A 13,708-nucleotide genomic window follows, 5' to 3' on the forward strand; every position below is an offset into this window, starting at 1 on the left:
TTTGGCACACTTCTGGTGAGAGTAAGGGCAAGAGACTAATGCAAGATCAAACAGAATTTGGAGCTAAAGGCAAAGTGAGACAGCAAGGTGTATAATGTACAGCTAGGTTTTGCTAGGTGTGGTTAACAATTGAAATGTGTTCCTGATTATTACTATCTTAGCTGCAAATAGCAGGGTGCTCAGATTTGTGTGGATCTGAGTGGCTTTGCTAAAAGAGCGTAAGCCTAGATTTAATAAATGACTTAAGATGTTTCTTTGGGTCAAATTATTTATCAGCACTTACTGATAGCATACAACAGGCTTGATCTTTGAACACATGAAGAAGAGAAAGAAAGAGGAAGAAAAGAGCTTTCCTATTAGATTGTGTCTATTAGTGGTGCTCAAAATTATGCCATAGAAATCGTCTAGATTACTAGTGTAGCTGGCTCATAAAATTTAAGCAACTTGTTGCAAATAAACACAAAATCGAGAAGAAAAGTATGTCTAGTTACTTTTGCAGTTTTATGGGGAAATAAACTACACTAGACCAAGAGGGTTAAATGGGAAAATGAATAGCTGACTTCTATTATTAGTAAAAATAATAAAAAGACTTGAAGAAGTGATTAAAATAGCAGAATAACCTTGTATTGGGAATAATCAATAGCACTGATGATTAACAATTAGATTTGCTTTGGACATCATTCTATAGTTGGTCACAGCTGTTGCGTGTTCAAGACCACACAATGTGTTTGTCCCTCTATAAAGTTTAGTCAACGTGCCATTGAAAGTTCCCAATAACTATAAAAATTATTCTCTATCTAAACAGTTTACATGTAATTAAGTTTTTAGATTTAATTAACAAAGTAACTGCAAATTTAGCTGAACAGCGTTCAGTAAGGGATGCACCTGAAAGGTGCAGGTGAAGTTAGATGAGAAGAATTAAAGTTAAGGAAAGAGAAAGTGAGAATTCAGAAACCAGAAATGGGGTTAAAGGAAAATGGTTTAGATCACTTCACTCTGCATGCACACAAGCTGTAGATAAAGGCTTCATGTAAATTATGCTAGCAGCTAACTGTTGAAGCTATTAGTTAGCTTAGCCTAAGCTAAGGGGCTGCTAAGTTGGGTTAGCTTAGCCACCTAGGCTGGTTTGTTTACAAAATGGCGTCGGAAGGAAACACATGTGCTATCTGGAGTGAGCACTTCCTGTGACAAGTCGTTGTCATGGGAACCAATGCACTTCAGAGTTTCAGTGAGTGAAACACAGTTTTGATCACCAGGAAGCTAAGCCTTTTAGATGCACAGATAAAGTTTAGATGAAGGACATCAATCTAACTATAATTTGTAAGGCCTTTATACTGTGAAAAGGGGAGCATCGCCCAAATCTACATTTATATAACACTGTACTGAGATTTCTTCATCAGAAACAGGTTAAGCAATCAATTCTGGTACAGTTTACATGCCGCTGAGCTGAGATTCCTTCATCAAAACAGACTTACACTTTAATACTGAAATTAGGGTTTCTTCGCTAAAATCATATTACTCGTACACTGATACCTTTTGAAAATATGCTTAAATGTGTTAAGACTCTTTCAATTACAGTAGAGATGTCAATTCAAGCCATCACTTTATCCGCATCCAAACAAGCCAGCAACTAGTGAAGCAAATGCCGTTTCGCATGTCATGTCCTATTCTGACCGGAATTATTCAATGCACACTTTTAGGTTGACAGTGGTTCAAGCTCATAACCTTTGTTTAATCATGCCCGCATTCTCCACCATTATGTAGCGAATCAGCTCTATATTCTTCCACCATTAGGTAGCGAATCAGCTCTATGAAATATTAATAATCAATCATAACTTGTTATAATCGATTATGAATATTTGGATCAGTTAATCGGGTTAACTTGATGTAGCTACATTAACATTACAACCAAATACTCGGTTCATCCCGTGAACACTCAATTTTGGTTATTAATTAATTAATTAATAGAAATGTACATTTCGGGGCAAGGGAAATGTCTTTCTTACTAAGTATTAAGAGCAAGTAGTCAAAATCTATGATTAGTGACTTTAGATATGAGCTTGAGACACAGACAACTTTACATGTGACATGAACAAGACTTTATTAACTAGACTAAACATTTAAACTACTCTAACATACATATACATACATTCATACAGTTTACCAAGGGAAAGAGGGCTGAAGCAGAATACAGGAAGGCAAGAAGTTATAGCATTGTTTGAAGTTCAGCAGATCAACAGCCTGAGCAAACCATCATATTAGTTCTGACACGCCCTTTTTAGAAAGGGGTTAAGGATACTTAATGTATCAAATAATGAGACTAAGTTTGATACTTGCATGTCCCATTTGAATTAAACTGTCCTGATGCAATTTGTTGAGGCTCCAGTTGATCTTTGATGATGTTGTCTTGATGAGAGAGAACCAGTGAGAGTCAGAGGATCTTGGTGAATGGAAAGTCAAGGCCGTAGCCTGGCACACGCTTGGGAGTCCTTGGGGCCTTCTAGTTTGGCATCATTCAGCGAGAGAGTGAGAGAGCACAAGGCTCAGAGAACCAGAAAGCAAGAGATAAGAGCTAAGAGAGAGGGCTAAGAGCGAGGGCTAAGAGAGCGAAGATAAGAGAGAGGGCTAAGAGGCGAGAGCTAAGAGCATTTATAACCTTATAAAACATGTCCCACCTCTCATTGGCTCGACCAATGAGAAGGGTTTGGGTTCCAGGCGGGAATTTGGTTTATTGCTCTTTGTTCTCACATTTCTCATTGCATGAGCAAGAAAGAAATTAGGAAATATACTTGTAATACTAATATGTTGTTGTTATCGACATATCATGTACACAGTCATTTCGATCTTCAAAATACCAAGTTATAGAGACCAAATATGCCACACATATGATTTCGGTTGACCATAGTATGCAAAGTCTGAAACATTAACCCATTAGTTTGCAAGAAAACATAGATCAAGCACATTTAAGGGAAAATGTGAGATGGCACATTAGATACATGTCAATATTTATCACATGGATATATAGAATATATATATAGGATTAACAGGGTTCATTTCTCTTTCTCAGTAAGAGAATGAAGTGAGGGTCAGCACTTCTCTGAACATTCCTTTGGAGGTCGTAAAATTCTCCTTCCATTGGGACAGGAGAATGATTCCTTTGTCAAGGCTCATTTGCATGTTTATGACCGTAAGAGATTTTGGGCTGAATGACTCAAAAGATAGTAAAACATCGCGTAATATCATTCTACAGAGATCGTATATTCGAATTCAGCTCGGACAAATCGTAAGGTTTAATTTGATACCAAGAAAGGTATATTTGGTACCTTTAAAAGTGGGTTTAACATTGTTACACTCAGGCTTATTAAATATAAAGCCTCTTATTAGATATAATGAGTTCTCCTACACTACTAAACAATTCTACTAAATTTGATCTACACCAAAATACATAGCACAGAGGGATTACAACATATTTCATTAAAACTAAGCCCTTTTAGGCTTTATAAGAAAGACACACATTTTTATGTTCAAAAGTTTCCCCCTTCCTGTCCACACGATAAGCACTTGGTGAGCATGCGGATGTCACATGCGGTTCTCTGTCAATAGTTCATTGTCTCTTTGTCAATACATTTATTGTGCTGGTGGAGACTGGTTGGCGCTATTTCAGTAATTAGGGGAGTTTTTAACAGTAAGTTCTTGTTTGTTCGTGAATCTGTTAAGGCCACTGATCCTCCGCCATACCTTACACCAAGAACCATCGAATAATCTTTTCCAGACATTTTAGCAATTTCTTTCAGGTCAGATAGATAGGTGTCAGTTTTTGAACCCCCCAACTTTGAAGTGTAAATTTGGGATAAATTCTTAATATGGAATTCATTATTTTCATCAGAAATAAATGTATATGGCAATAGTGACGACAGTTTTGCTACTGATGCTCCCGACGCGAATTCAACAACGAGCATATGATGAAATTCGGATTCGCTATCATCAATAATGTTATCATAATTAATATCGCCGTATTGATCAAGAAAATCTATAACTTCAGAGGAACTCTCTTCAACCGGCCCATCCACTAAGACGGCATTAGGAATTTTTATCCCGAGATTTCCAAAAACTTCCATCACAGAAACCAAAGCGGACTGGTGAGTCTGAATGCACTGTTTCTGTTGTTAAAAATGTTAATTACTGTACAAACCGGCTCCTGGCTGGCTCGCCAATATGTAACGGGTATTTGGGCCTTGCTAACCAATAATAATACTTCATTAATATTAACTATAATGAATTAAATAGGTAGCTATAGAAATAAACAGTATAGGCTAATTAGGTCACAGAAGTCTAAATTTGACTACAGGAGCTGGTGGTCAGTAACAACACAGAAACATAAATGTTAAACTTGGTGCAGGTACCATATATTGATAAGTGATTAAACAAAATATTTACGACAAAAATAATAAAGGACAAAAAAATAGAAAAAACCCAAAATATTGACAGACTACAGTTGAACTGGTTATAGTTAAGTGCACTTTGTGGTTATTGTTCAAGTAAAGTATGATAATGAAAATTACAACAAATGCCATACACAAAAACCAAAAACAAAAATAACTGTCCCAGCGATGTTTGGTTTCTTCAAGACCAACGTGACAACCCACAAGGGTTTTATGAGAGTTTATGTTAATAAGTCCATATGTTAATGTTCGTCAAAGGGAAGAATGTGCATGTGGGACTGAAGCGCTGGTCTATGGAGAAGTGTGTGGGGGCAAGCTACAGACAACCTTCCTACCAGACCAGTAGAGCGGCTATTCAGTGGATGCTGCGCAGATGGTAGGCTCCCAGCCGTAGTAATTCAGCTCGCCATCATTCATCTCCAAACAGAGAGAGAGAACCTGGCCTATAGTGCAACAACAGGGCCAGTAAATAATAAAGCTGAGTTGGAACTAGGTTTGCATTAAACTTTAGCTAATTCCACACTCAGGTGGTGTCCAGGTATACCCAAATCTAAATCATTACAAAATAATCAATAAAAAAAGTACAACATACAAATAATAAACATTAAATGCAATATTAAATTAATACAATCAAACGTGAAATATTAAAGTTGCATTACCCACACAAAATTCAAATAAATAATCAAACAGTACTGCATGTAAACACACCTAGTGCAAACAAATCTATCTGTAATCTGTAAACCAAAAGAAATTGGCAGACTTCACAACAGCATAAAATGAATCAAAACCATTTGTTTAGAACAGCCAATATCAATGCTAACGTTCTTAATGACTTAACATATTAGCATGTAGTTCATTCATTCAGATTACTCACCAGTTCCTCTATACAAACATACCCTGATGGCAGCGACGGCTTCCCTACAGCCAGTAAGTTGTTCTAAAAAGTGATATTACAACGATATGCTTAACTTAAAAGCATGAATAGAGCACAAGAGTGAATAGTTTGTAAAACACAAACCTACCCACAGCTGTCGATCGGCTTCCCCACACCTCTGAATGAGGAAGACGCCGCGGCCCGATTAAACACTCGTGCTCCAAAGCGCGATTGGCTAAGCACAATCACGTGACTGGAGTTACGTGCGGTCGCAGGGCACATACTCACGCGCAGATATATTAAAGGGACAAGGACAGCCAAACCAATATACAAACATTTAATTTAATATTTTAACCTGGGTTACACCAGCACTGTGTCCATTTTGCTCTGTGAGGGAAATAAATATGCTCTGTGATCTTTTTCAAGACCTCAATAGCCCATTCTAATAAGAGAGATCTAGATAAGCCACTGCAACCTCAATATATGCTGCAGTTCCTGCATCTCATTCACGTTTTAGTGCAACCTTTGCCAGTGCTAGGCTTGTTATTTCTCCTGATCAGATATACAATGCAATATGTGGATAGCTTAATTGAGAAAAGCTGAATAATGAATGCTTTTTGGCATGTTTCATCAGTTCCCTTAAACCAGGTAATATCAGCATGCAATCAGTTACATGTCCTTAAATAAATAATGCATGGCAGAGAAGTGCAATTCCAACATGTTGTTTCTTCTGAAAATCCATTGTGTGAAATAGAGTTTTACCTTAGAAATATCAGATGGCTCGAGCAGTGGGATTTGCCTTTAGACCCTTTTTTTAGTGGCCAATGCTAGAAAGAACAAAAGAAAATGTCTACTCTAGATGGAGCAATCATAAATAGAACAATTTGATTCACTTTATTGACCTGACTACAGAAATAGAAATAATGGAAAAGAAGGTGCCGTATTGGCTTACTTTAAAATGTTGCGTAAATAGCTTTGGCACTCAGTAAGAATGCACTTGGAAATTTTTAAAAATTGATTGCTGGAAATTTGTTCTAAATATAAACATCTGTGAAAGCAGCAATGTCCTTGGTTTCTGGCCCAAGACACAACATGCTTTTAAGAGTCCTCCAAAAAAGCAGTCAATTCTTATGGTTGATCCTAATTGTTTAGTAATTTTTTTAATGCCTATTAGCTGGTTGCACAAAGTGTATACATGAACATTCTGCAATCATCGTGGAATGAGACCAGCCCTGTTGGAAAGAGAATCGTTCTACTAATGATTTCATCATCATTTAATGATTCCAAGTCCAACAAGGACATATCAGCAAGAGATACATTTTTTTTATCTTTCATTTCGTAATGTGTATTTCGAGTATTCAGTGGATCAGCAGTTCGGTGGATTTATTTTCATTCTAAGTCAAGTAATTTTTATTTGTATAGCGCCTTTCACAACACACATAATTTCAAAGCAGCTTTACAGAAGATCAGGAATTAACAGAAGATAAAACTGTAATATCTATAATGTCTTAAGAGTCATAATTGTGTAGTTTGATCAAATACAATTGTGAATTGTGTTTAAAAATAAGTAATTTTATATTAATTGTATTTATAACCCGGTGAGCAAGCCGAAGGCGACTGTTGCAAGGAACACAAAACTCCATAAGATGTTGGTTTATGGAGAAGAAGAATATTAGCATATCAATTTATATCAGATTTATAGATCATGATCACTGTTTCTGGTTCTGGCAGACCTAACAAAAGCAGCCTAATTGTGAGTTCAAGGATAAATTAGGTGTGTGCCTGGCTAAATAGTCTTTTTAAATAGTGTTTAGTCTAGACTTAAACTGAGTGAGTGGGTCTGCTTCTCGAACAGTGTTAGGGAGACTATTCCATAGTTTAGGAGCCAAATATCAGAAGAATCTACCACCTTTTGTGGATTTTTATATTTTTGGGATTATTAACAGTCCAGAATTTTGCGATCGTAATGAACGTGATGGAATATAGCATGGTAAAAGGTCACTTAAGGACTGCGGAGCTAGACCATTCAAAGCTTTGTACATATTTAACAGAATTTAAAATTAATACGAAATTTAACAGGTAGTCAATGTAACGATGATAAAATGGGGCTAATGTGATAATATTTCTTGGTTCTCGTCAGCACTCTTTTGAACCAATTGAAGTTTATTCATGGATCTTGCTGGACATCCTCCCAGTAATGTATTACAATAATCTAGTCTTGAGGTCAAGAATGCATGAATTAGTTTTTTGGCATTAGCAACGGAGACCATGTGTCGTAATTTAGCATTATTTTTTAAGTGGAAGAATGTTGTTTTACAAACATTGGTGATTTGATTTTCAAAGGACAGATTGGTATCAAAGATAACAACAAAAGTTCTTCGCTGTAGAAGATGATGTAACAGTACATCCATCAAGAGTCAAATAATATTTTAGCGGCTTATTTTTAGAGGTTTTTGGTCCAACAATAGTTCAACAATAGAACTCCGTTTAGTCGGAATTGAGTAGAAGGAAATTTCTGGGCATCCAATCTTTTATTTCATTGATATACTCTGCTAATTTGGAGAATTGTGAAATCTCATCAGGTTTTGAAGAAATATAAAGTTGGCTATCTTCAGCATAACAGTGGAAACTTATTCCACGATTCCTGATAATAGCTCCCAGGGGAAGCATATACAAAGAGAAAAGCAGAAGCCCTAAAACTGATCCCTGTGGCACTCCATACTTAATATTTTTTTAGTTTGAAAATTCCTCTTTTACTTTGACAAAGTGGTAGAGGTCTGCTAAATAGGATGTAAAGCATGCTAATACAATTCCACAAATGCCAACATAATTCTCTAGCCTATTCAAGAGTATGTTGTGATCAATCATGTCGAATGCAGCACTAAGATCTAAAAGCACTAGAAGAGAAATGCAGCCGTGATCAGATGATAAGAGCAAGTCATTTGTAACTCTGATAAGTGCAGTCAATGTACTTTGTTGAGGCCTAAATCATGACTGAAATGGTTAATATATTCTATTTCTCTGTAGAAATGATCATATTTGGGAGGATGCTACATTTTCTAGTGTTTTCAACATAAACTGAAGATTTTAAATCGATTCCCTGAGATTACAGGGAATACCTCTTTTAAGAGCTTAGTTGGTATTGGATCTAACAAACATGTTGTGGCTTTTGATGTTTCAATAAGTTTTGTTAGCTCTTCATGACCTATGACTATGGATTGAAGTTGCACATATGGAAAATTATGAGACACTGTCTTCTTATGTGTTATGACAGATGATTGCATGATTTAAATTTTATTTCTGATTATTTCAATTTTATCAGTAAAGAAATTCATTAAGTCATTACTATTGTGCTGCGACAGAATATCTGGTTCTGTTGAGGCTTTATTCCAAACCAATTTAGCCACAGTACTGAATAAACTCCTAGGATTGTTGTGGTTATTTTCTATGAGTTCACTAAAATATGCTGACCTGGCAGCTTTTAGTGCCTGTCTGTAGCTACAGACACTATCCTTCCATGCACTGTGAAATACCTCTAATTTAGTTTCCCCTTCTGTCGCTCTCTCCACGTTGTGTCGGAGTAGCGACACTAGGGGTCTCTCTTGAGTGCCGATATTCACCTCTGACCTATTGAAAAGGGCCAATGGGAGTTGGCAGTCAGTATTTGCATACCCCGCCCCGCATACGGGTACTTAAGTGGGGCAAATACGGAAGTTTGGTCAGAAAATTTCTTCGGAGCCGATGGTCTGTCTGCAGTTTGCTGCGAGTTACACACCACATTAAAACGTTCCTGTTTCCTCTGACGATCTGCATGCATGTAGGATCTTGACGGCGCACAACAGCAGCTTTCTCCTTTACATTGCACGGCGTGCATTGTTGCCCCTGAGTGCTTCGACAGCGCAGACACACACACACACTGTGTATTAAAAGAGTAAATTCCTATTAAAAGAGTAATTTCTCTAAAAGAGCAAAACACAGCGGCGTTGAACGTTCTTTTCAGAACGCGTCTTTTTCAAGATGCCCTTCCGCCCCTGTGTTGTTCCTGGATGCAGTAGAGTGCTCTCCGCTTCAGACGGCCACAGGCGCTGTCTCGTGTGTTTGGGCCGCGATCACACAGAGACGGCGTTTGTGGATGGTTCATGTTCTCACTGCGAGAACATGACCATGACCACGTTGCGGTCGCGGCTTGCTTTCAACAGAAAGCAAGCCACCCCAGCTGCACCCCGCATTGCTCCTCCTTCCCACGGGATTGAGGACGATGCGGTTGGCGCTGGGGGCGATTTGGGGGCGGCAACGGGTGCAGTTTCGCCGGGTAGCCCCCCGCGAACCTCCCGTTCCCCGACACGCTCGCTGGTCCCCGTCCATGCTCGCGGCGATAGCGGCTCGCCTCACGGCCCGGCTGTCTATCCTCCTGAGCCCGAAGCAGATGAGCTCGCCGCTGCATCGGAGAGTGTGATGTCTGATGCCGAGGACTCCCCTGGACTGCCGCCTTCGGGCCAGCAGGCCCAGGCTGAGGCCGACGCTCAGATGTCTGACATGCTTTCCCGGGCCGCCGTGAGCATGGGGTTGGATTGGAACCCTCCATCCTCCCCACAGCCTTCACGGTTAGATGACTGGTTCCTGGGGGCAGCGCGCCGTTTGCGGCCTCGCATCCCCCTGGTCCCGTTTTTTCCCGGAGGTGCATGACGAGCTGACGTCTACGTGGAGAGCCCCACTCTCTGCCCGTCTAGGTGCCACCCGCTCCACTCTCACCACCCTCGACGGCGGAGAGCGCCACGGATACGGGCCGATTCCCCAGGTCGATAGGGCAGTTGCGTACCATCTATTCAGTTTGCTCAACGTCATAGCGGACGCGCTATCACGACAACGCCTGCCCGGCGGGGAGTGGAGGCTTCACCCCAGTCGGTCCAGCTGATTTGGGAACGGTTTGGTAAGTCCCAGGTAGACCTGTTTGCCTCCCAGGAAACCTCCCACTGCCCGCTCTGGTACGCCCTAACAGAGGCTCCCCTCGGGACAGACGTGCTGGCACACAGCTGGCCCTCGGGGCTGCGCAAGTACGCATTTCCCCCAGTGAGCCTTCTTGCACCGTTGCTGTGCAAGGTCAGGGAGGACAAGGAGCAAGTCACGTTGGTGGCTCCCTACTGGCCCACTCGGACTTGGTTCTCGGAACTCAGGTTTCTCGCGACAGCTCCTCCCAGGCGAATTCCCCAGAGAAAGGACCTCCTCTCTCAGGGACGGGGCACGCTCTGGCACCCGCGCCCAGACCTGGAACCCCCACGTCTGGTCCCTGGACGGGATATGGAAGAGCTAGCCGGCTTACCGGCGACCGTTGTGAATACAATCAACCAAGCCAGAGCCCTCTCTGCCAGGCACCTTTACGCCCTAAAGTGCGCGCTTGTTCGCAGATTGGTGTTCTTCCCGAACTGAAGACCCGCAGAGATGCGCGATCAAGTCAGTGCTCCTGTTCCTATAGGAGAGGCTGGACAGGAGGCTGTCCCGTCCACCCTCAAGGTGTATGTTGCCGCCATTGCCACCCACAACGATCCTGTAGACGGCAAGTCTTTGGGTAAGCACGACTTGATCCTCAGGTTCCTGAGAGGCGCCTGGAGGTTGAATCCCTCCCGGCCAGGCCTAGTTCCCTCCTGGGATCTCTCGGTAGTCTTGGCAGGACTCCAGAGACCTCCCTTCGAGCCGCTTGAATCAATTGGACTCAGGGCCCTCTCTCTTAAGACGGCCCTGCTGATCGCGCTCGCCTCTATCAAGAGGGTCGGGGACCTGCAAGCGTTCTCTGTCAGCGACACTTGCCTGGAGTTCTACACTTGCCAGATACGTCTGTGATCCTAAGACCGCGACCGGGCTATGTGCCCAAGGTTCCTACCACACCCTTCCGAGATCAGGTAGTGAACCTGCAAGCGCTGCCCCGGGAGGAGGCAGACCCAGCCCTTTCATTGCTATGTCCAGTGCGCGCCCTGCGCATTTACCTGGACCGCACACAAAGCACCAGATGCTCTGAGCAGCTCTTTGTCTGCTTTGGGGGACGGCAGAAAGGGAATGCCATCTCCAAACAGAGGCTCGCCCACTGGGTTGTCGACACCATCACACTGGCTTATCACACCCAGGCCATGCCCTCACTCAACAAGGGGTGTTGCGTCCTCGTGGGCACTGGCCAAGGGCACCTCCCTAGCAGACATCTGTAGAGCCGCGGGTTGGGCAACACCCAACACCTTCGCGAGGTTTTACAACCTCAGCGTTGAGTCGGTTGCGTCTCGTGTTTTGTCAGGTCCGAGCCCGTAGCTTGCGCCCAGCGCCCTTTTCCTGACGTCAAGGTAAAGCAGTGCGCCTTCTTCCCAGGGCGCTCCACTCCGAGTCGGGACCCTGGTCGATTCCTCCCCAGCCCTCCGGGTCCACGGTTCAGTGGAGGAACTCGCCGACCCAAGCCACTGCGGGTACCCTGATGGCTACCCTGTACCGGTATAGGTGCTCCACAGGTAAGGCCTCCTGCTCGGACTCCCCCTGTGTGTATTTCCATGGTTCTGTCCCCTTACGAGCGGACCCCCGTGTCTCCCTTAGGCAGTTACAGCTGCCCCGGTTGCCGTGCTCTAGCAACTCCCCCCTTTTCGAGGCTGGATCTACCACCGCACCATACTTTCCACACGAGCCCTAAGACGGCCATGTGACGTGTCTACCACTTTTCCTCCCCAAGAAAAAGGGCAGGTGTGGTCTCCGCAGGGTCTGGGTAAGGGTCTGGGTTACACGCATATATTCCCTATATGCGTGTATGGGCCCCGGCCGTGATTGCTCTATGCGAGAAACATAGAGAGAAAAGAGGCCCAGCCAGGCTGGCCCGTTCCCATGTTGGCAAACATCGCCTTGTTCCCCTCTCAGGGTAACTAGAAGGATTCCGATGTTCTTATGGGGCATTGGGGAAGGGTACGTGCAGCCAGGTACAGACGATGCGCAGCACTGGATGAAATCCCTGCCCATCTCTGTATCGGCGGTTCACGTACATGGTTCAGCGCATGGCAAGATTGGAATGGGTCCCCTAGTGTCGCTTCTCCGACACAACGTGGAGAGTGCGACAGAAGGGGAACGTTTGGTTACGTATGTAACCTCCGTTACCCGAGGGAGGGAACGACACGTTGTGTCTTTCCTCCGCCATGTCGCTGAACCGAGCCACTGTTGTGGCCGGACCATTCCGGCTCCTCAGAAAAATCCTGACTAAACTTCCGTATTTGCCCCGCTTAAGTACCCGTATGCGGGTCGGGGTATGAAAATACTGACTGCCAACTCCCATTGGCCCTTTTCAATAGGTCAGAGGTGAATATCGGCGCTCAAGAGAGACCCCTAGTGTCGCTTCTCCGACACAACGTGGCGTTCCCTCCCTCGGGGAACGGAGGTTACATACGTAACCAAACGTTTCTTCCACTTGCACTACATTTTACGAGCTTCTCTCTTGAGAGCATGAGTGTGATAATTGTACCATGGTGCAGGGCTTTTTCTTTAATTTTCTTTAATCAAAGGAGAGCTACACTATCAAGAGTGCTTGAGATGACTGTATTTATATTTTCTGTTATTTCATCAAGTTCTTCTAGGCATTGGGGTTTACTGAGTGTTTGAGAAAGATCTGGAAGATTATTAGTGAAGCTATCTGTAGTGGTCAAAATAATAGTTCTACCTGAATGATCCGAGATGTCATTGCACTGCGGCAGAATTTATATATTATCAACATCAACTCCAGATGACAGAATTAAATCTAGCATATGATTATGGTGATGAGTCGGTCCTGTTACATTTTGTCTGACTCCAAAAGAGTTGAGAATATCAATAAATGATAATCCCAATGTGTCATTTTCATTATCTATGGGAATGTTGACGTCACCAACAATTAAAGCTCTATCTACAGTAACTAGAAGATCTGATCAAAAATTTGCAAATTCACCAAGGAAATCAGAATAAGGCCCGGGTGATCTATACACTGTGGCAAGGGTTAAAGACGACAGTGTTTTTTATTTATATCTGATGGTGTCACATTTAAGCATTATTAGTTCAAAAGACTTAAATTTATATCCTGTCTTCTGATTAACACCACAAATGTCACTGTACATTGTAGCAACACCTCCTCCTTGACCCTTCAGATGAGGCTCATGTATATAACAATAACCTGGTCGAGTAGATTCATTTAAAATAATATATTCATCCGGTTTAAGTCAGGTTTCAGTCAAACAGAGCACATCCAAACCATGATCTGTAATAATTTAATTAACAATTAGTGCAAATATTGGTAGAAAGAGATCTAATGTTTAGTAGCCCTACATTTATATGATGTTTATCTTTCATTTGTTTGTTTGTTTTGTTCAAGTTTGACCTTAATACAATTTTTCAAAATTAATTA

General features: G+C 42.3%; 1 protein-coding gene and 1 long non-coding RNA gene across 2 annotated transcripts in view; one reads left to right on the forward strand and one right to left on the reverse strand.

Moving 5' to 3' along the window:
* The window catches only part of LOC127635279 (vesicular, overexpressed in cancer, prosurvival protein 1-like), a 106,023-nt gene that overhangs the window by 69,356 nt on the left and 22,959 nt on the right, over positions 1 to 13,708 (forward strand). The gene's annotated exons all lie outside the window — the stretch shown is intronic.
* LOC127635280 (uncharacterized) lies at positions 4,702 to 5,527 on the reverse strand. The gene is made up of 3 exons (XR_007969458.1): positions 5,465 to 5,527; positions 5,317 to 5,379; positions 4,702 to 4,885 (listed from the first exon to the last, which is right to left on the reverse strand). It is a non-coding gene; the product is annotated as an uncharacterized LOC127635280 (long non-coding RNA).

This window comes from Xyrauchen texanus, chromosome 42, assembly GCF_025860055.1.
Source record: "Xyrauchen texanus isolate HMW12.3.18 chromosome 42, RBS_HiC_50CHRs, whole genome shotgun sequence".
In the NCBI taxonomy this organism is placed as follows: domain Eukaryota; kingdom Metazoa; phylum Chordata; class Actinopteri; order Cypriniformes; family Catostomidae; genus Xyrauchen; species Xyrauchen texanus.